Source organism: Dasypus novemcinctus, chromosome 3, assembly GCF_030445035.2.
Source record: "Dasypus novemcinctus isolate mDasNov1 chromosome 3, mDasNov1.1.hap2, whole genome shotgun sequence".
In the NCBI taxonomy this organism is placed as follows: domain Eukaryota; kingdom Metazoa; phylum Chordata; class Mammalia; order Cingulata; family Dasypodidae; genus Dasypus; species Dasypus novemcinctus.
The window spans coordinates 14,332,826-14,355,931 of record NC_080675.1 but is presented as its reverse complement, the minus strand read 5'-3'; the positions used below and the strand labels follow the sequence as shown (position 1 = coordinate 14,355,931).

General features: G+C 53.0%; 1 protein-coding gene and 1 pseudogene across 2 annotated transcripts in view; one reads left to right on the top strand and one right to left on the bottom strand.

Moving 5' to 3' along the window:
- Positions 1-23,106, bottom strand: part of ITPK1 (inositol-tetrakisphosphate 1-kinase) — a 176,737-nt gene that overhangs the window by 114,227 nt on the left and 39,404 nt on the right. The window lies entirely within an intron of this gene.
- LOC139438073 (mitochondrial fission regulator 1 pseudogene) lies at positions 6,703-21,894 on the top strand (annotated as a pseudogene).

Genomic DNA, 23,106 nt, shown 5'->3' with positions numbered 1-23,106 from the left:
GTTTGTAAACTGGTCTGCTCCTCTGAGCATGATACCTTTTGATTGACTTGCATTCAAAGGCTTTAAGGTTACTTGACTAATTCAAGATTAGGGCTGGATTCAACCAAGGTCTCTGCCTCCTTGCTGGGCTGATAAAACAGACTCTAAAACAGAAGTAGACACATAGGAAAAGAGAGAGCACTCCACAGACACAGCAGAGGCCCCGGGAAGAGTTGAGCCATTTGCCTGATAGTTTACAGTTGACCTTGTGAAACAAACCTGGGGGAGAGAGACGAGCCTCATGCCAGCCTGCAGCTGAGATCAGGAGAAGCTGGGCCCACGGGGCCTTAAGAGGAAGGAGGCAGGCTGAACCCTCGCAGATATTGCTCACCATCTTGCTTCAACATGTGGCAACAGTGTGTAAGGAAGTCTCCTTGAGCTGGACTCTTTAGGGTCTTGTAACTGTAAGCTTTTCACCTTTTATAAAAGTCAACAGATCTCTGGTACTTTGCATCAGCACCCCTTTGGCTGACTACTACACTGACCCATCCTTCAATCAACATCACCCCGGCCTAGACCGCCACTCTCTTCCCAATCCCAGGGTCCCCAGCACTCACGACTGCCACACAGGGGCTCAGACACGGCAAGCGGCCCTCTAGCTCGGGTACCCAGGATCGGACCCGCGCTCAGCACAGGGCCAGCCGCAACAGGGGCCCAGGCGCGACTGCCCCGGCGGTCCCAGAGGACCTGGGAACAGCTTGCATGGATTCCCAGGTTAGGTGCACTTGGCCTCACCACATGTGTCACCAACATTCTTTAAAGGAAGAGGTTTTCAAGCAGTGGCCCTGGGACCAACGGGATCGAGACCGCCCAGCCCTCCCCCCCACCCCTCGAGAACCTTTCCAGGCCGCCCGGGGGCAGGGCGTCCCCTCCAGAGCTTCAGACCTGGAAGCAGGCGTCACCATGACGACAGCCCACAAACACCGGCAGCCTGGGCCTCCGTGCCATAAACAACCCTGACAGATTCAATAAATACAGACGGACTACAGCAATTTGTGGGGAATTTATGAGAAATTAAAAATTCAACTTGGACAATAAACAACCCATTTCAGAATTTGTCCCACTTAAAGTTAAATAAACTGCCTGCTAGCATTTTTAGAGCATGATGCTGCAAGGCTAAAAACGGGCCTTGCCAGGAATCCTTCCTGTACCTCCAAATCAGGGTCCTGCTGGGAAGCACACATCAGCACACGGGCTCGTCTTGGAGGGCACTTAACAGTTGGTGAAGCGCCTCTACCTGGGCCTCACAAACGCTGTTCTGGGAGATGGGTGGGACAACCGTTATTTCACACTGTTCTGGTGATGGACCTGGATGCTGAAGCACAGTGAAGAGCCCAAGGTCACACATGGCTGGCCAAGGTCAGAGACAGGACTCAAACCCAGGTCCACCAATCTCCAAATGCACCGAGCTTCCCGGACACCACGCTGCAGTTGCAATACATTAAAATCTGCACCTGAGTGATGACTGATGTGGGGAGCTGGCAGAATTCTCTGGAAAGCTGTCCTACTTAAAGAGCATCAAAGGGGCTGCCTTTGACGGGATCAACACATGCTCATTCACACGCTCGCTCACACCCAAGGGGGCGGGAGAGCTCAGATCCCTCTGCTGCCTTTAAGATGAAAGGCTAAGAAAAAAAGGATTTCTACTCCTGCTTTCTGGAGACTGAGCGATTCACAGAAGGCAAGCGCAGAGGGGACCCAGAGACCCTGCCAGCCCAACGGCCCGTTCTAGGGAGAAGAAACCACCCGCGGTGCACGGGGGGTGCAGGGAGGGGCGGCGGGGTGTGAGCCCAGGCCTCCCGCTGCTCAGGCGGGGGACCTTGTCACCCCAGCCTTAAGGTCTCCACATGCCCTCCCTGGGGGCACCCAACTCCGGACCCCACAGCAGGTGTCCTGGTCCTCCTCGCCAGGCTCGGTGCTCCGGGCACCCTGACGGGGACCCCAGGTGTGTGAGCTACTGCTCACTCCCCCGAGTCCCGGGGCTGTGCGGGGGGACATGCTCTGGACCCCCCTCCCTGAGCTCTAAGACGCGGCCTGTGTTCCCAGGAGCAGCACAGGGCAGAAGGGAAGGAGGCCAGTCACCTCCTAACTAGGATTAGACAGGCCAGGGGGGCAGCTGGGGTGGCAGTGTGGGCGTCAGGGCCGGGACAGTCACCTGCCATGCCCTGGGCCAGGGAGGCCACCTACAGGCAGCATGACTCAGGATCCCGGCCCCCAGCTGGGGGTACCTGCGGGGGCTCAGGGGGCTGGAGAAAGGGGCTGCGGGAGGATCGCTCCCCCACCTCACTCTGGCGTGCTGACCTGGGCGGTGGCCTCGTCTCACTGTCACCCCAGCCACCTCCAAGAAGCCCCTGCTCACGACGCTGAGCTCCGGGGACACCTTTCTTCCCTTTGCCTGATGGCCCCAGGAGCAGTAACAGCTCCCACTGAGGCTAGACTCGGGGCACCTCGCGGGCCCCAATGCTCCCCAGTACTGCCCTCAGCCCTGCAAAGAGACCCCACATGGAAGTCCCTGTATCAGAGCCAGTGGGGTGAGCTCTGCCTCCTGCCAGGCTCCCAGCTGACGGGGGAAGGACAAGGTCTGGGTCGCCAAACCTCACGGGGTCAGATCAAGGGCCATGACTTCCTTGAGCAGGAGAGAGGAGTGAGGGAAGCGCGGGGCAGAGTGCACAGCGGCCTTCTCCCCTGGAGAGGTCAGGCCGGAGGGGAGAGAAAGTGAGGGCTAGGGGGAAGGAGGGGAGGCTGGGAGGGAGAAAGAGGGCTGGGGGAGCGAGGGCTAGAGGTCCAGAGAGGGAGGGTTGGGGGAGGAGAGGAAGAGAGGGGGGTGGCAGGGAGGGAGGGCTAGGGGCGGAGAGGGAGGGAGAGCTGGGGATAAGGTGGGCAGGCTGCGGGGGGGAGGCCAAAAACCTGGGGTGACCCTGCTTTGCTGTGGGAGGCTGGGTTTGGGGTGGCCTTAGGAAATTTCACGAAAGGCAGAGCCACGCAAGCTTTTCCTGGAATCCAGGGAGGTCTGGCTAGCACAGGGGACAGGGTAGAGGGGCAAGAGCCTAAGCCGAGGGGGCCTAGCAGACCTGGGCTCAAGGGCCGCAGGAGCTGGTGACTGCTTGCTCTGTGGCCTTGGAAGCCACTTAAGTGACCCACCTGAGCCTCAGTTCCTTCACCTGCAACACAGGGAGAATAAAGAGACCCAACCTCAGAGAGCCATTCTGAGGACAGAGTGAGAAGTAAAAGTGTCCCACATGATGGGAGCACAGGCTCAGCAACAACAAGGAACTGGCTCAAGGCCAGGACTGTTCCCTGGAACACTGACCCACGTCCACTCTGGGAATTCTCCTCCGACGTCCAGGTCGGGCCTGTTCCATGAGCAAACCACTGCAAGGATCGATGGAGAACTGCACCTGCTCGCCACACCCTGAAAAGGCGCCTGACTTGCAGGCTGGGGTTTGATCACCTTTTCATCAATGAACCTTCCAGACCTCAGTTCCTGAACATGAGTTGGCAGCCAAAGGGCAGGGATGAATCATAACTCACCTCCAGCTCTGAGCTTCTGGACACTAGGTGCTGTGACCTGCCATCTCATCTCCTCTCCTGACCACCCCCTCTTCCAAGGGAGGAAGCCGAGACCCCTGCAAGCACTGTCACCCTGTCTGGTAAGTGGAGCCACCAGGAGCTGTGCAGAGTCTTGACCATTCCATCATATTTGGTGCTTCTCCAGAAGATGCATCTGGGGAAGCGGACTTGGCTCAAAAGGTAGAGCATCTGCCTACCACATGGGAGGTCCAGGGTTCAAACCCAGGGCCTCCTGACCCGTGTGGAGCTGGCCCATGCGCAGTGCTGATACATGCAAGGAGTGCCCTGCCACGGAGGGGTGTCCCCCACATAGGGTAGCCCCATGCGGAAAGAGTGCGCCCTGTAAGGAGAGTCGCCCTGCACGAAAAAAAAGTGCAGCCTGCCCAGGAATGGCTCCACACACGGCAAGCTGACGCAGCAAGATGACACAACAAAAAGAGACACAGATTCCCAATGCCGCTGACAAGAAGACAAGAGGACACAGAACACACAGCGAATGGACACAGAGAACAGACAACTGGGGGCGGGGGAAAGGGGAAAGAAATAAATTTTAAAAAATAATAAATCTTGAAAAAAAAAAAAAAGAAGATGGGGAGATGGGAGCTTTCCAACCACCTGGCATAGTCTTTTTTTTTTTTTTTTATTGACTTTGTAATAATATTACATCAAAAATATATATGTGAGGTCCCATTCAACCCCACTCCCCCATCCCCCCTCTCCCCCCCAAAACACTCGTTCCCATCATCATGACACATCCATTGGATTTGGTAAGTACATCTTTGGGCACCTCTGCACCTCATAGTCAATGGTCCACATCATGGCCCATACTCTCCTCCATTCCATCCAGTGGGCCCTGTGAGGATTTACAATGTCCGGTGATTGCCTCTGAAGCACCATCCAGGGCAGCTCCATTGGCATAGTCTTAATTCCCCTTGGCTAACAGCCCACAGGTATGTGCAGACAGGAACAAAGCAGGGGTCTGTGGGCAGAGCACCCAGGGAATACGTGCTGGGTCTTAGAAACCCAAGGGGCTGGAAGCAAAACAGAAGAGGAGAGGCTCACAGAGGAGGATGGCAGGATCACTATGCGGCCGGACCCAACCAGCCTGGGGAAGCCACACGCCAGCCCTGGCAGTGCTGAGCAGCAGCCGGAGTGGAGGGATGCCCGGGGACAGGCCTCCTCCCACTGAGCCCCCAACTCCTCGTGCTTCTCCTGGGTCCAGACCAAACGCAGGGCAAAAACGCCAATGGACGGAGCTGCCACCCGGCTCCAGTGGGCAGAGAGAGCCTGAAGGGCCTGGGGTTTGGGGCAGAAAGAATGGAGGGAGGCAGGACCCAGGAGAGAGCCAGACTCCATACAAGAACCGGGGGCACGTGCGTCACGGGCTCACCTGGAAGGACAGACTCCAAAACGATGCGCACCCTTTCTACAAATCCCTACACCGTATGCTGTGGTCTTTTCTTTTTTCAAGACACTCATATTACTTTCATAAATCACAAGAACAATAAAGATATTTTTTATGTAGCCCCAAGAAACATCCATGTGGCCCAATGAGAGACTGCCCCGATGATATAAGAACCAGATGCTCATCGCAATATTACGTCTAAGAGCGAAAAAGAGAAGCATCGCCAACAGCCACCACGAGAAGTCAGTAACTTTGGCTGCAAGCAGAGAGAAAATGGTGCAGCCATGAGGACAACAAGCCTGAGCAGAACCCTGAACAAAAGGGGAAGTGGATGATCCGTTCCACTCAGGCGTGTTTTCGTAAGTGTGTTTGGGGGAGAAGGGCAGATACAAAAGGAATACTTTCAAAATTAAAAAATGCAAGCCGTATTTCTGCACGCAGAAAAAAGAGCTTGAGGAAAGCATCTGTGAAGTGTTAATGGTGGCGATCTCTGGGCTGTGGGTAAACACGTTTTGCCTCTACAAGATGCACAGGAGGCTCTTCTGGGCCTTCCCAAAAGGCATTTTACGGAAGAAGTCGCTGGCTGCCACAGGGCCCCGTGCACTTTTTGGACCATGTGCTGCTATGTATTCCTGAAGTTCTTGAAGTGCAATTTGGGAAGACTGTGCCACCTAAACGCTTGGCTGGGTTACGCTCCTAATTAGGATAGTTTTGCCACAAGGCGGAGTAGGCACGCAACTGATCTGGAAAGCCACATGGTTCACCTCAAAGGAGCGTAAGGAAAAGGAACTAATTTCTCTCTGATTCAGTGTCCAAGAGTTCAGTTTCAGCTTACCAGCTGTAGCAGCTCGATATTACTGATGAATTTCAGAAAGAAATACTGGATTACGTTTGTAATCTGATCTGTACCTGGGCATGGCAAAGGACAGAGTTGAGGGGTTCTTAATGTTGGAGTTTTGATGTTGGAGTTTGATGCTGAAGCTGGAACCCTGGGAAGAGAGGAACCCTAAGCCAAGAGAGAAGACAACCTGGGAAAAGTGGAACCCAGAAAGCCTGAACCCTGGCAGATGTGGGCAGTCATCTTGCTCAACACATGGTAATAAACTTTGGTAAGAAGAGTAACTTATGCTTTATGGCCTGGTATCTGTAAGCTCCTACCCCAAATAAATATCCTTTATGAAAACCAATGGGAAGGGGGTTTGGCCCAATGGATAGGGCATTCGCCTACCACATGGGAGGTCCAAGGTTCAAACCCAGGGCCTCCTGACCTGTGTGATAAGGTGGCCCTTGCGCAGTGCTAATGTGCACAAGGAGTGCCATGCCACGCAAGGGTGTCCCCCACATAGGGGAGCTCCACGTGCAAGAAGTGCGCCCCATAAGAGCCGCCCAGGGCGAAAAAAAGTGCAACCCGCCCAGGAATGGCACCCACACACACGGAGAGCTGACACAAGATGACACAAGAAAATGAGACACAGATTCCAGGTGCCGCCGACACAAGCGGACACAGAAGAACACACAGTGAATGGACATAGAGAGCAGACAACTGGGGGAGGGGGCGGTGGGGAAGGGGAGAGTAACAAATAAAAATAAATCTTTAAAAAAATAAAAACATACAAAAATAAAAAACCAACTGATTTCTGGTATTTTGCACAGCACCCCTGTGGCTAATACACCAGCCATGCAGCAGAATGAAATCCAATCACTAAGGAGAGGCTGCAGGGGCATCTTTGGCTGATGCTGGATGGTAGCCAAAGACGACGGGCCATGTTCAACGAGAATAAGGACAGAGGGCAGGACAAGGCAACAGCATCAGGAGGCCCTTCCTTGCTTTGAGAAGCCCCCAAGTACGCAGAATTCCTTACCAAACTGCATCAAGAAAAGCCTCAATGGAGGACTACAACGCTGGTGAATGAGGAGGCACTGCAGAAGATGAGTGCTCTTAAAAATGAACTTGCCACCCTCAGAGCTCAGACTGCCATAACTGCGACCGGCGAGACCAACAGAATCTCATTGCAGCTGACTTAAATTCTACCACACCTGACCACAGCAACCCCCCATCCCCATCCCACCTCCTCTGCCACCGCCACCACCTCCCCTCCCCCTACCAGGGCTCCATCGAAGTACACCTGCTATTGATCGGATTAAAGGGCAGAGAGAGAAAAAGCCTGTGCTGGGAAGACTTGGGGTAAGCACAGTCCAAACACACCGGACACACTGAATATGCTAGAAATCCTTAAAGATAAAAATAGTGTAGGGAAACGGACTTTGGCCCAGTGGTTACGGCGTCCGTCTACCATATGGGAGGTCCGCGGTTCAAAAAAACCCCGGGCCTCCTTGACCCGTGTGGAGCTGGCCATGCGCAGTGCTGATGCGCGCAAGGAGTGCCGTGCCACGCAAGGGTGTCCCCCGCGTGGGGGAGCCCCACGCGCAAGGAGTGCGCCCGTGAGGAAAGCCGCCCAGCGTGAAAAGAAAGAGCAGCCTGCCCAGGAATGGCGCCGCCCACACTTCCCATGCCGCTGACGACAACAGAAGCGGACAAAGAAACAAGACAAAGAAACAAGACGCAGCAAATAGACACCAAGAACAGACAACCAGGGGAGGGGGGGGGAAATTAAATAAATAAATAAATCTTTAAAAAAAAAAAAAATAGTGTAGAACTTCATGCTGTTAAAAGGTCAGAGCAAGATGTAAAGGCCAGACCAGCGGAGCCTACTGACCCTGCCGCCCTCATTATCTCAGGAAGAAGCGTGCTCGCTGATACCGTCAGAACCCGAGACCACCGCAGACACAGTGCGGTCTGGCCACACACAGTGAAGTCTACAGGGAAAATAAAGCCGCTTTAAGCGCTGAGTTGGAAAACATTATCCTGGTTCAGCTGCTGGTTTGTTAGGGCTATGTCTGGCTGCAGAAATCAACACTACTTAGTCAATATCTGGCTATTCAGTGGCCCTCTTTTAGAATTAAGCAATAATGAAAGCACTAATTTTTTTTTTTTTTTTTTAATTTCTCCCTGCCGTTGTCTGCTCTCTGTGTCCATTCCCTGGGTGTTCTTCTGTGTCTGCTTGTGTTCTCTTTAGGCAGCACCAGGAACCAATCCTGGGACCTTCCGGTGTGGGAGAGAGGTGCTCAATCTCTTGCACCACCTCAGCTCCCTGGTATGCCACGTCTCATTGTTTCTCCTCTGTGTCTCTTTTCGTTGCGTCATCCTGCTGCACTAGCTCTCTGCGCAGGCCAGCATTCTGTGTGGGCCAGCACTTCGCTCAGGCCAGCTCACCACACGAGCCAGCTTGCCTCTCACCAGGATGCCCTGGGAACCGAACCCTGGTAGATGGGAGCCCAATCACTTGAGCCACATCCATTTCCCAAGTTAGTGATTTTTACTTTATTTCATTAGGGTCTATTCTGGTGCTACCCAATATTCTGACATGTTTTTAATCAGTAGCTAGGATGTTCGGGTTTCCAGTCTTAAAAACAACTGCATAGATGTGAGAACTTAGAAAAGACATCTGTGGATGCTCCTGTTTAATTTCTAAACACTAACTTATCTGCACAAATGTTTTATACACATATTCTTGCATATAAAACAGCTCATATGAAAATTAGTAATGATGGCAGTGCGGGTAGTGTTGTCCTCATTCGTTTTCAATGATAATTTACTGCACAAGGACGAGACAGCTGGTGTGACATAAGTTGATGCAGTGAAATATTTGAGGTTAGAATCCTCTTGCCTTGAACAGAAGTTGCAGCTTACATTTCTCTCTCACTTTTTTGTGGAGGTGGAGTTTGAGCAGGCACAGGATGATGCTCACTGCTCAACTTCCAGAAAGCTTTTAAATTAAAGGGAAGTGGAGGACCATGGAAGCTGTTTTCACCTCAGTCCCATCCAGTGCTGAGGAAGAAAATGCTGTTGTCAAGTAGTGAGGAATCACATTATTTGATTAAATCCCTTTCAAAATAAAAACCAAAAGTACTACCTTCTTTTATTTTCCCATTTAATAAAAGGCATAGTAAAATGGTTTGTTGCTTAGTTAAGCATACTTCTGGAAATGCCAGCATAATGTGCTTTTAAATTTTAATACTGGTCAAAATATAAGCTTTATAATGAGATATTACTGATGAGCGCTTCCTACAAATTATTTATCATTGATCATGATGCTGTCGTGTTGCATTATGTTGAACAATATAAACCTTAGGTGCTCTTGGAAAGTGAAGAGCTGCCTTTCTTACATTTTATTGAAAATATGTACAGAGTTCTAAATATTAACAAAAACCAGTTGAGGAAATTTACACGGATGGGTTATTCAGTCTAAATGTGAAATGTGGTTCATTTTACACTTTATTGATATACATTGTTTCTAATTGTTTTACAATTTTAAAATTCTCCCTTTAAGTGAAAATTCAGAAAACTTCCTGTCATACATATTTTGGCCTCCTAAGAAATTTACATTTCTATCAGTACTGAATTTTGGCCATTTCTCCAATATAAGGAAGTTATATTAAATAAATAATATCAATGAAGCAAATTGTTTTATTTTCCGGGGGGGGGGGGAACATTTGCAAACCCCCTCTGAAGGGGCAGAAAATTATGTGGGCAGAGGTTCGAGCCCCCACAGGGGATCAGCTGAGCCCAGAGGCCTGGTCCCGTCCCAAGGCAGTCGGCGCTGTTTGAGGCAGTGAACCGGTCAGTATCTGCCCAGCCAGGGGTCCTCTGGACAGGGCGCGGAACGGGAGGCTCATGGCGGTCACCACATCAGGGGTGTGTCTCTTCTTCATCCCAGGATGCACTGCTAGGCCCTCTGTCACCATGGGACACCTGAGGGTACCCAGACCTCGGAGAGCAGCATAACTGAGGGTCCAGAGCTGAGTCGCCCTCAGTGGCCAGCCCCAGCACGTTCCGTCAGCAGGCACCTGAGCGCGTCCTGCGCTCGCCAGGCCCCGTGGCCGGGGGTGTAGGAGAGGGCCGACCTCACGTTCACCAAGTGTCACGAGTGTGGGCCGCGTGCCCGTCCACCTCTCCCCTGTCCCCTGTCCCCTGTCAGGCCGTTTCCCCCAGTCCACACTCTTAGACCATTAGCTCAGTCCCAAAGGCATCCTTGCCCGTCCGGGCTTTTGATGATCCTGTCAAAACACCGTAAATAACTTATTCCTGCTTGGCAAGGCCTGCAGCAAAAATACTGCCCAGGAGGAGAGACGGAAGCGAGCCAAGGCTCTCCTCCCCCATGCCAGGAAAACCACACCCCTCGTGCCTGGGACCCACACGCCCCACCCCCACCGGGATGGGAGGGACGCCAGAGTTGAGACCAAATTTCCTCCCAGTTAGACCAGGGGGTGAGCGTCCCAAGAGCCCCTGGGTCATCTCTGGCCCGGTGAGCTGCTGAGAGCTCCAGAGGGCCCTCAAACCTAAACCTCATCTCCTGGCCTCAGGCTACGCCTCTCTCCCCTTCTAGGGGGTCTGGCCGTTTCACCAGGCCTCCTCGCCTGCCTGCGCCTCGCCTCGCCTCACCCGTCGGTCTTCTCACCATCAGAGAGGTTCTGCCACTCGCCCAGGGTTGCACAGCTGCAGAGCGGCAGAGCTGGAACCAGGGCTGGGTCCCGGCCGGCAGCCTCTGAGCAGACAGCCCGCTGGCTTTGCAATCGCACACCCCTGGACTCCGAGGCCAGCTCTGCGGCTCGCTGCTGGGGAACACAGGGCAGACACACTCCACCCGTGTGAACTCGCCTGAACCTCGACGGCCAATCGGGGCCCTAACGCAGGCACCTGGAGGCCAGCGACAACCAGGCGTCGTCATTGGTGCCGTGGGTGCTGGTTCCAGGAGGCACCGCACAAAGACACCGAAAGCTTTTCAGAATTTTTCTGCGGGCCTCACAGAGCTCTGAAGCCCTGTGCCTGCTGCCCAGAGGCCAGGGCTGTCGGGCTCTTCGCAGGGAGCCCAGGAGTAAATGGTCCCCCAGAACATCTGGTAAAAGCCACCCCCTGCAGGCCCCCCAAAACCCATTCCCATCAGAACCTGCCCAGGAGGCTTTGATGGAAGTGGTGATCGATCCCCACGCTGCTGGCAAGTTCCTGGGACGCAGCCGCAAGGCCGGGGCGCCCTGAGCCGGGATCTCCTTATAGGGTATGCGCTGGGCCATTATGTAAAAGTCCAAGGAGAAAAAGACTGGAGCGAGAGCCGTGCAGGAAAGCAGAGTGCAGAGGGACCAAGATACCCAGAGCGGCCAGGTCCCCGCAGGGGCCACCTCTGCCTCAACAGACCCTGGAGAATCATGAGAAAGAGGGGGGCCACTGTGGTTCCCAGGGGAGGGCCGGGGGAGGGGGAAGGGGGAGCAATGCAAGGGGAAAAAGAAGCGAGTTACCAAACAGCTCTGGATTCTCACCAATTATAGGAGAGCCATGAAATCTCAGCTGCACGTGGGACTCCCCAGGGCAACCCCAGCCAAGGGTGAGGGCGCTTGCCCTGCTTGGGGATGGAGTGGGGGGCTCACAGGGCCAGGGTCAGAGGTCAGCACCCCTCTAGAAAGAGGAAGGGAAGAAAGCAGGGTGAGCCAGGCCTGTGCCCCAGGCATCCCCCAGCCAGGGCAAGGTCTGATCAGTCTCAGAGGCTGCTGCACCCCAGGCTGCCTTGTACCCCAGGCTGTCAGGTCGAGGAGGGGACCCCGGCTGGGTCCTCACTGGCCACGGCAGAAGAATCATTCCAAGTCGGCCCTGACCTATGCAGAGCCAATATGCATAGCTGATGGTAGAGAGATTTCTGGCTTCTTTATTTTCCTCTACTGGTGATTATTTAAAAAATCAAAACAAACGATACCCTTGTATTTTTGGCTCATCTCCTACCCCATCACTTAGAAAAACAATGCCTCGTCTGACTCACCTAGTATTAATTTCCATGGACCACTGGTGCCGATGATGATAATGACGGATCTGGGAAATAGTAATGAAAGGCTTTTTCTGAGGACGTACTGTGTGCCAGGCTCTGGGCTGTTCTAATCTGCATGTTCTCGATTAATCCTCACAACAGCTCGGAGAGACTGACGAGCAAACAGGTTCAGAGGAGCCAAGGAACTCGTCCAGTTCTACGTCCAGAGGCCCAGGGTGCTAGACGCTGCGAGCTCTGCAGGCCTGCACCCACTCCTCATGCCCCCTGCTTTAGTAGCAGAACCCCGAATTCCTTGAGGTGACATGTGCCCAACAAAAAGACGGCACTCCCGAGCCTACCTGGCAGCCAGGTGTGGCTCATTTCTGGACAAGGAGAGGTAGGCAGCAGTGTAGCGTAGGACTTCTGGGGAGTCTGCCTAAAGAAATCAGACTCAGATGCAGCGGCTGGGGAGCCAGGGGGGTCCCCTACCCCCTTACAACCATCTTTACCGATGAGGTGATCTGGAGCCTAGAAGCCAGGGCACAGGGTGTCAGGACACAAGCACAGGGAGAAAAAGATTCTCCATAACTTTATGGAGCTGCCTCCCAGCCCTGCACTGCCAGCTTCTTTGACCCAAAACAGAAATAAACGTTATATTTTATTTAGGCCGATGTTATTTCCAGTCTGCTGAAAGCAAATCCCAAACAACACTCCAAATGAAGTGAAGAATGGCTCCGTAGTGCAGCTGCAGGTGAACAGGGTGTTGGAGAGGGAGCTGGCCAGGCGGGGAAGGGGCTTTGGTCCAGGAGAGGTGGCCCAGCAGGAGAAGGTTTATGGAGGAGGTGCTCCGGTTGCCAGAGCTTTTCTTCTCTTATAAGTCTCCCTTTTCATTCAAGCCAAGAAAAACATTTCCAATTTGTGAGATTGGCAAGGTTCTTCAGCATTTTTAGGAAGGGAAGTTCAAATCTCTCCACGGCTTTTATTCTTCCTCCTGAGGACTTAGAGAGTGCTTCTTTCTTGTGGTAACTGATCTTATTTCCCCACCTGCACTGGCTGCCAGGGAGCTCAAACCACCCTGATATCCCTAGAATATAAAATTAAGGAAAACAACTCATTTTTCCCTTACTTGGAAAAGTTAAAACGGCTAATTATCCCATAAGAAAGGCTATCTAGCACTTACATTCTCCTATGTGCCTCAGCCCTGAGTCACTACTTCTATTTCACTAACCTTTCCTTCGGGGAAAGAAGTAGAAAGTCAAGTTACAGGACACTAAAAAGCTAGAAACAGGCCTAGACTGTAAGATGAATAAAAGGAACTCATTTTTTCCCCTTTCTGAGAAAAGTTAAATGGCAAATTATTTACCACTTCAAACGAATAAGGAAATGTCTCTCCAGGTCATGAAGACTTTCTGCCCTTTAAAAATGGTGCCAGATGGTATAGGAGCCTGTTGCTGAGAAACGCCTAGACCTCCCACTCGGCTCTGCCGACACAACTCACTACCGAACACAGACCGAGGCCCTTCCACAGCCCTGCGAAGAGCGGCGCCTCGATCTCCTCCACTCAAAGACACATCCGTCGTCACCACCACGTCAAGTGTTCACATCCCAATTTTAAAAGTATTAAAAGATTTTCAAAAGTGATATTACAGAACCAAAAAAAAAGTACAAGAATAGGGGAAAAAAGGAGAGATGTTAATGGTTATTTCTGGAGGAAAGATGGTGGGGAACCTTTCTCATTTATTTCTGTAACATCTGGTATATTTCCGAAGGTTTCTCGGCAAGTTCCATCTGCACACGGGACCCACACTCGGCCGGCACAGCACCCAGAAGACCAGGACGGGCTCCAGGGCCTGACGAGAAGCGTGGGAAAAGCCCCCCGAGTATCTCGTTACGCCACGAAGCGGGCGCTCCGTGCCCACGGGGCTGGGTGCACGGCCACTTGGGGGCTCAGATGAGAGAGGGATGAACTCGGCCTGGGGCAGGTGGTCCAGGGAGGGTCTGAGGAGCGTGGTCTTGCCAGAGCATGGGTGTCCACCACATGGAATGGGGGGCGGGGGGGGGAGTGCAGGGGCGAAGGAACAACTCGGCAAAGCTCTGCAGAGCTCGCTGCGGGCCCCCCCAAGGCACAGGGGGCCTTGGCCCTGCCCCTGCAGCCCATTGCAAAGACCACCCCGAGGAGGGACCCAATCGCTGCACCCACTGCCTGGGTTTCCGACAGCCCCCAGGGGCTCGGAGGCCAGCAGCCTGTCCCTCACCCAGCTCCCGGGGGCAGACAACCTCCACAGGGGCACAGCGCCCTCCCCACCCCTCAGTCCTTATCTTTCAGAAACACCTACTGAAGCAGGTACCAAGGAAGTGACACCACAGCAAGACAAGCGGGGGTGGGGAGGGGTGGGGGGGGAGGGTCTCCTGGAAACGACCCTGGCCACGTGCTGATAAGTATCAAGCTGAGGAAAGGCACACAGGACTCATGACACGCCTGTAACGTGGTATATACGTGAGTTTCTCACAAGAGAAGGTTTAAAAATGATCCCGAATAAACCCTTTGGAACCAAACTGCCTGGCTGCTCCACTTATCGGCTGCATAACCGTGGGCAAGGCACTTAACCTTTCCGTTGGAGTTTCCTTGCCCATAAAACCGGAATGAAGGCACATACCCCGTCAGAGTTGATGGGGATCAGATGCACTCATCTGTGCAAATGCTTATGAGGGTAGCTGGCAGAGAGCACATGCTTAGGCCACACGAGCCATCGTCACTGCCACCCTTGTGCACCCTGGACGCAGAGCCACCCCGGAGAGCAGAGCCGGGCAAGGGGGTGCAGAACACAAGGGGGAATTGCTGGCCAGGGACGCTGCCTGCCCGCACCGCAGGCGGGAGGGCAGGACGCTGTGAGCGTTCGAGGCCGACGAGCCACCTGGCAGCGCCGCCTTGTAAGGGCCGACACCTTTGGCGCTGCGGCTGCACTTGTAGACTTCGGTCCAAAGCAGTCACCTGAGATGTAAGCAAAGCTGCAGGCCCAAGGCCACCCATGGCAGCACTCGTGGTAACAGCAAAAACCACAGGCAACCCGGAGCCCGAGGCTCGAGAGCAGAGAAACAGGACAGGCGCCGGGGCACGCAGATGATCGAAGACCCAGGCAGCCGCTGGAAGGACGATTTCAAAGGCGTGTGGACCCCCGAGCAAACGCTCATCACGTTCCCCACAAAGGGAGGCTGCAGAACTCTGGGCACAGAAAACCCGACTCAGATACGTACAAGTAACATATTTTATGTAAGGATATAAGAGGAGACTAGAGGAAACTATGCCAGAAACTTGCTTTAATGACTACCTCTGGGTTTTCATTTTTAGGCTTGTCTTTATTTCCCAAGATTTCAACAACGAGCTTGTGTTCCTTAATTAGAGGAAGAATAATCAAGAGTTATTTTTAACAAACACAGACCCTCAGGGCCTGCCATACTCTGCGTGGAACAAACAGCTCAGTCTTTAATTCACCAACAAACACACAGAGTATGCAGAGGCCAGACCCTGAGCTCCCTGGAGACAAGAAATGTCTCTCCCAGGAGAGGACACAAAAGGAGGACACGGCAACAGGCGGCTCCAGCCTATGCAGGGGCAGGGAGATGTCAAGGGCAAGGAGGGAGCTGAAGGTCTAACAGCGTAAGTAAAAATGTGACGGAGAGAAGGGCTGGGGGAGGGAGATGCCCGTTTCTCACACAGTCCTGAGGCTCAAGGATGCCTCATGGTCTATGTAGTCACATGCTTGTGACTTGGGCAGCTGTGGACCAAGCCGGGCAAGGAGCATGGTCCAGGACCTTTACGTTCGTTCACCTCCCTGCTTGGTCTCAGCCCCTGGGCCAACCCAGGGGGCACCGATGGCTGAGGAGCCCAGGCTTGGCACCAGAGCACATCCAACTGTCACGAGCCCCAGGTCGCCTGGGCGTCCGGCTCCAGCAGCTCTGGGTGGGGGCACGCTGACGGGCACACACAATGAGTGGCAAGGTTCCTGACAACTTCACTCCAGGGCAACTTCAGAGGGGGCAGTTTCTTTCCAAGCAGGATCTTTGCTTCTTGCTTCTTCAATTGCCCTTTTCATTCCTTCCAATCTCCCACGTTCCGTCTTGCATCTCTTTTCAGTAAAGCGCTTCCTTGGCTGCAGTGAGGCCGCCGACCAATGGTCAAGGGTGCCAGGGGGTCTGTTCCCAACTCGGGGGTATGGGGAGGAGAGGCCGGGAGAAGCAGGCCCGGGCTGGGCTTGGGGAAACCTGCCGCAAGAGCACACTCGGCCACCCTGGAGCACGGGGAGCCCAGCTTCCTCGGCAGGAGTTTTATTTTCCTGACGGGGGAAGTCGGAACTTTCCTTTTTTTTTTTTTAAGGACTTGCTCAAGTTGACTCAGAGAGTCAAAGACCTAAAAAGGAGTCACCCCCAAAACTGAAACCCTCAGCCCTCTCCTGCCACAGAGGACAGCGCCGAGGATGCCTGAGAGTTTCTATTTGCAACAATAGGCCTAAAAAGCTCAAAGAAAAAAATTAAACTATAAAACCATTTGGTGTACATCCATAGCACTTAACATATCACCTCGGGAGTTATTTTCTCATGTTGTCTTCCTAAATGTGATCCCTCTTTTAATGGCTACAGAAAAAAAATTAGATAGGAGCAGACCCTAACTGATGGAACTAGTCGTGCCCAAGTGTCATAATTGTAAAAAGTACTATGATGACCATCCTTACACGTGAATTTCATTTAATTCTATTCATTAAATATATACCCGTCACAGTGGCATGCGTTTTAACACAGTGACACCCAGTAAATAATGGCACTTTTCACTTTGCTTGTCAGCAGGGACTAACAGCATTCGTAACTTTACAAGGTCTTTTTTATTAAAGTCTACTGGGCCATGTGACAGAATAAAAGGGAAAAGGCCGGCTTCAAAATTACAGCATGATCACAACTATATTAGAAAATAAAACAAAGGTACACATAAAGAAAAGGCTGAAAATAAAATACCCCAAAATGCAAATATATATATATATATATATATATATATATATATATATATCTCCAAAATAAATGACTGAGAATGAAAAACATTTTCAATGATTTGGGGGAAAAAATGAAAAAATGACTTCCAAATTTTTAAAATCATAAAATATCTTTCTTTAAAAAGCCAATTAATAAGCTAAAGCCCACAACAGTTAGAAACCCAACTGTGGCACTTTTTTTCCTTTGGAAGCCGAAAGGCTGCACTCTTCACCCTGGGTCAACAGGTTTCCTAGGGGCAGTTTCACCTGTGGCTATCCTGCGCCCCTCCCAACCCACCACTGTTCCTAACGCAGGATGACGAAAAATTAACGAAAATGCCAGGGGAGGCACTCAGGACCTGTAAGGCAGCACCCCATTCTAAAGAGGAAGCACAGCCAAGAACCATCTCATCCCATCACTGGGCCCCAGTGACCCCGTGGCAGTGTCCTGCGCAGCGCCCACGCCAGGCCCTGATGCATCCTCCCAGAGGTGCTGCGGTCTCCTCAGGGGCCAGGGCTGGAGCCATGCTCAGGAGGCCTTGGGAAGGCCGCAGCCCTTCTGGGAAGCTCAGTTTCCTCACTTACCCCTGGGGTGGGGGGCCGGGACACCTGCCAGGGACCCTGCCAGCTCCTAGGATGCCAGCGCCCCATAAAGACCAAGGCTCCCGACGTGCCCAACCCCCCTGCCCTCGGCTCCAGGGCACCGGACAGAGGGCGCAGACGCAGGAAGAGCACCCGCGGGCCTCCAAGCCCACCTCTGCTCCGGGTACCTGGAAACAGAGCCCCAGCAGGGCTCCAGGTGCAGCCAGCCCTCGGGGAGTGAGGTGACAGGGGGGCCCCAGCTGGGGCTGACCACTGCACAAGGTCCACTGCACACCTCTTTAAACAGCTGTCAACCATGTGGATATAGCACCTAAGTAACAAAAACGCTTTTTCACTGTCCTTTAATCGCAAGGAGACCTGCATTCAACACACCTGCCTGAACAAGCTGGAGTCTCCATCCTTCCCTCCCCTGGCTGCCCTTCCTCCTTTAGCTAGAACTAAGGGGGAGGTCTGGGGAGCGGGCCCCCCACCCGCAACGGCGCCCGTTACCGAGCCCCGCCGTCCGCAGCCCCTTCGTCCTGCTTGGCGCTCTGCCCTGCCCTCCACCGCCGTGCTAATCCCAGCCAGGCCTCACCGCGCTCACCAGGCCACGGCCCCAGCCTCGGGCCAGGAGGCCGAGCTCCTCTTCTCAGAGTCCAGCCTTGTCTTCGCCTCCATGTGCCCACCCAGGGGGTCCTCCCCAGCGCCTGTAACTGGACCACGTAACCCTCCCCAAGAAGCCCTTCAAGACCCCTCTTCCCCCCCACCCCCAGCACTCTCGCCAGGCCCTCCTGCGGGCTGGCCTGCTGCCCCTCCAACTTCGGCTCTTGCCAACCCCACGCCTGCACGGCCGAGGATCCAGCCTTGCAAAAAATGGCCCTCAGCAGAGCCCCTGGCCAGGCCTCTGCGTCTTTGTGTATACTGTGGTCTCTGCCCACGGCATGGTTTTAACGCCTCCCCTGCCCGCCAACACCTACACCTGCTGACTCTGTGTCAACAGCTATCACCTTCCCTGTAGGGCCTCCCCCATCACCTGCACATGCCCCCTTGAGAGGTGCCACCCACGTCCTCCAAGGCCACTGCCACGGCACAGACAAGCCCACCCTGCCTGCCGGGCTGGCCTCCGCACCCCGGCGGTCACTCTCAGCATCTCTTCAACTCCGTCCAGGTGCCCAGCACCCAGCTGCCCGTCGGTCCTGGGCATGTGGGCCGTCCCACTGCATCTTACTGTCTGCCTCTTCTCCTTGTCTGCTAGATGCTCTGCCACCCAACTTCCTTCCCTGAATGATTTGTGCAGAAAGGAGAAAAACACAGACACAAAGAGCTCCCGCAGCTCCAGCAGCAACGGAGGAACCACCAACGGAAAGGCCTCTTGCCTGCCCTTCACTCTTCTGCAAGCTGAAGAAATTTATTTACTTCCTTGCCTGCTTGAGAAATAGCTGCTGCTTCAGAGACTGGGTTTTGTAATGTCTGAATTCTCAAGGAATTTGGAAGGAGGACCGTCATCTAAAATCAGGCATGGGACTCCTCGCATTTACAGCTTGCTTGTTTGGTTTTAAAACAAACCCCCAACCATGCTTATGGTAAGTCAGCTCCTTCGCTCCCTGTTCTCTTAAACTGGTGAAAGGCAGCCCAAAGAATGCAGGGGAGCTAGATGCGGACCGTTTTCCTAAGGATGCCAAGACTGGAGCAGGGCAATCGGTGTGGTGTTCTTTCATCTTCCAGAGTCTTCTTCCACCAAATTCAGGGCTACCCTAGAAAGTGGCAGTCAAGTCCATGGGTGAGGAAACCTTAGCCACGCACAGCCCAGCCCCAACCCAAGCTTTCCCTGGAGATCAGATCAGCGTGGAAAACGCTGTCCTGCAAGGCCAAAGGAGGCCCTCGGGAGAACCCGGGGTCTCTCCACCCACACACTGCCCCCCCAGGCCACAAATGACCTACCCTGCCAAGGAGTGTTGCCTCCCAGCAAAGGCTCCCTGGGTCAAGGGGCAGTGGTCATGTGCTGTGCTGGCACGGGGTTGTCTTAGGAGCAGGAGGGCCTGGCAAGGGGGTCAGGCCCCAGTAGGGCTGCACGCTTGGCCCCTGCCCCTCACAGCCAGGCTCCGCTGGGTGGACAAGGCTCATCGCCAGGAGTCAGGCCCACCCTGCACTCCTCCAGGAAGCCTTCCTGACTCACCAGCTGGGCTGGAGCCCTCCCTGCCAGTCGGTGTTTCCCACCCACCATGGCCAGGGCTGCCAACTGCAGACTTCAGAAACCCAAAGGAGGGGAAGCTGAAGTGGCTCAGAAACCCAAAGGGATCTGGCCTCGGCCCATGGTGAGTCCCCAGCACCTGCAGCCAGGTGCACAGCAGCGCCCAAGCAAGGTGTGCCAAATGCTGCTGCAAGGAAGGCCTGGCCTTCTGCGCACACCCCTCGCCACCATGGCAACCAAGGCCGACTTTTAACTGTGGAAATGGTGGAGTCAGGCGGGACTGTGCATCCCAGACCCTCAGCACAATCCTACAAAGGAGACGGAGGCAGGCAGGCATCGGTGACCTTCCCTCATGACAGGCCGCTCCCCTCCCCCAGGACCCCATCTTGTCCCACGACTCCTGCCACCCTTCCAAGGCCAGCCCCCCGCACTGAATGCAAGCGAGGCTCCCAGGCCTCCTGGGCTGCCTGGGGTCTGGCTCACCTGGGGCTTTTCACACTAGGTGACCCACACTGGGATATGATTATCCTCCCTTGGCCTAACAGACCCATTGCCAGGGAAAGCTCTGAGGGTGTCTCTGGGTCTCAGTGGACGCACAGGCCCCGTCCAGGGCCCCGGCTGGCGGGCAATGCTCGTGCGCCAGTGAGCCGGGCCACTGCGGTCCTCCTTGCGGTGGTACCTCCCTCGGATGGGCTGCTGAGAAGTGATCGCGGTGACATTCCACAGCCCTCCAAAATAAATATTTAAGACGCTGTATCCATTTGCACATTTTTAAGTTGACATCTGAATTTCTCCTTGTACGTTTAAATACTTGCAGAGGATGTAATTTCCAACATATTGTAAATATTAACATTTTAAAATAAAACTGTTTCTGTTTCTCTTTTAAATGGATCCAGTGGAATCCAAAGACCATAGTGATTTGAGATGCACCGTCATTCGTTTTAAAAATTGCAGAATCAAGCTCTTCTTTAACAGGAGGAAATGTAACGACATCCCTTTTTCCCCTTCAACGCCAACTGCCAAACCACATCCCTCTGTGCCCGAGGACTGTTGTGAGGACTAAGGAGTCAGAGGTGTTTATACATCCCAGTGTATTTCAGGTTTGAATGATTTTATTGTCTGTTCTATCATATATTTGGGAAAAAGAAAAAAAAAAAGTACATAAATCTTTTTTTTTTATTATTTCTTTTAATTTCATGTGACCATGAAGCCCTAAGTATTATTTTCCATCTGGATGGAACTATAATTACAATTACTATTAGAACACACCCAGCAAAGCAACTGAAATATGTTACAAGGGTGCATAAGTAATTAACTTAAAAATAAAGCCTTACTAGATATGCATCTCAGAGTAGATGAATGGGAGTTGTTGGGATTTTTTAAAAATTATTTCATGTAGCCACAGACAAATACCATCTATTGTTAGAATAAGACAAGCTTTGGTATCGATTCTATTTCCATTTTTCAGGTTTTTTGTAGATAGAAGTACTGAAACTACAAATTCAAATAAATAAAAAGAGGGAAGAGAAAGCAATTTACAATAGCACGTTCTGTGAATTCCTTCAGAACTCCATGCCAAGAATCACAGTCATCTCTTATCAAAAATCATTTTCAATGCTCCAGCCGCTGCCAACTCCATCAGGTCCTTTCAGGGAGGCTGCGGGGAAGAACTGGAAATACCCGACTCGCCCAGGGATCACAACAATGGGCCCCGGCACTGGCGCCCGGGAGGGCTCGGTGCCCGGGACCACACACGGCTCAGATAGTGATAGTGGCGTGCACGGCTGCGTTGCAAATAACCCACCTCCTGGGTGCCAAGTGCTCTACCGCTTAACTCCTTAGTCCTCACAGCCATCCCCAGGCACAGGCACCCCTGGGATCCCATTTTACAGATGGAGAAACCAGGCACAGAGTAGTAAAGCAACTGCTCAAGATCACAGAGTCACTGGGACCTCCTGGCCATTCTGTGCCCTGCCTCTGCAGAGACAGGAGAGGGACCCCCTGGGTGGCGTGGCCAGTGAGCTGGTTCCCAAGCACACCAGCTGTGTGAAGGAGCACATGAGGAAGCAGAAGCTCTGCAAAATTTACTTTCTTAAAATATGTTCCCCCATCCACTTTGGAAAGGTCAGGTGCAAATGCTTCTTTCAAGTAAATGGCGTCAATGCCTGGTATACCGTAGCACCCAAAAACTGCTGTACACTGACTGGTACTGTCACCATGACCATTAAATAGCAGGAAGAGTAATCGCCACCACTGCCAGGACAAACATTTCAGGGTCTCACTGGCAATTGACAATCTTGGTTCCTGATCCAAGGCCCCAACAACCTTTTCTTAGCTAGTAGCCAAATATCAGATAGCAATAGGCATGGAAGCAGCCAGTAACCTGGAGCAGAGGCCCGTTTAGCAGGAAAAAGCATGGGCTTCAGAAACAGCGAGACCTGCACACTCAAAGCTCAACCCCACCTCTTACAGCTGTGACCCCAAGGGCAGTCACAACGCTCTGAGTTTCCTCATCTAGGATATGGACATGACGCCGCCATCACAAGGTGGTACAAAATGGGCCAACATCCATCACAGGACCTGACACAGAAAATCCTGGGTGGGAGCAAGTGGCCCAGCTCTTACTGTCAACTTCAATCACCAGCACTCCAGCCAGTCCCTTGACTGTCTCCAGCACTGGGTGCCATGAGTCTGGGGATATGGCACAAGGAAACCTGGCTATTCTGCAAAACGAGCCAAATGGCTTGACTTCCAGTTTTTGTTGAGAGCCTTTCTCCACTTCTTGAAATCTAAAGTTCTCCAAACACTCAGGGTTGAACAGAAAGAAGCCTCTAATTTATTTTTGGATGCCTGGATGGAAAGCATCCAGTCTGGTGTCACTATGGTCCCAAGTCACCACATCCTCCCCAAACTCATCATAAAAATGAACAGCAGACATAACAAGAAACATCTCATCGCTCCTCTCCTGCCTCCCGCCCCACTCACAACCTAAGCAGATTGAAGGTTTTAGCCTGAATCTTCCCGGGAAGCCATGTACACCAAATCGGCTCTCCTATCCAGAAGCACCTGCCCAGGGATCTCCAAGGTCATCCCACCGCAGTGAGGGAACAAGAGTTCACTGAGCTATGGTTTGGGGTCCTGTGTGAGCACAAATCAGGTACTGGGGAGAGGGGTACAATTTTTCCCTTCCAAGCAGTTTGTTGGAAAGCCCTTGAATTCACTTCCTCTGAAAGTGGCTCCCAACAGAAATTTCCTTGTGGACACTGACAAGCACCTGAGCTAACCCCAGGGAAGCACAGAGATCTCTGCACAGCAAGTTCCAACACGGCTCCCATAGGGACACACTGGCAGGTAAAGCTGCATCTGCTAGCGATCCAGGGGCTTCCAGGCAAACCATCAAAAAGGGCCAACCCCAAAAAAATAAACTGTAGCATCTTGAAGCTC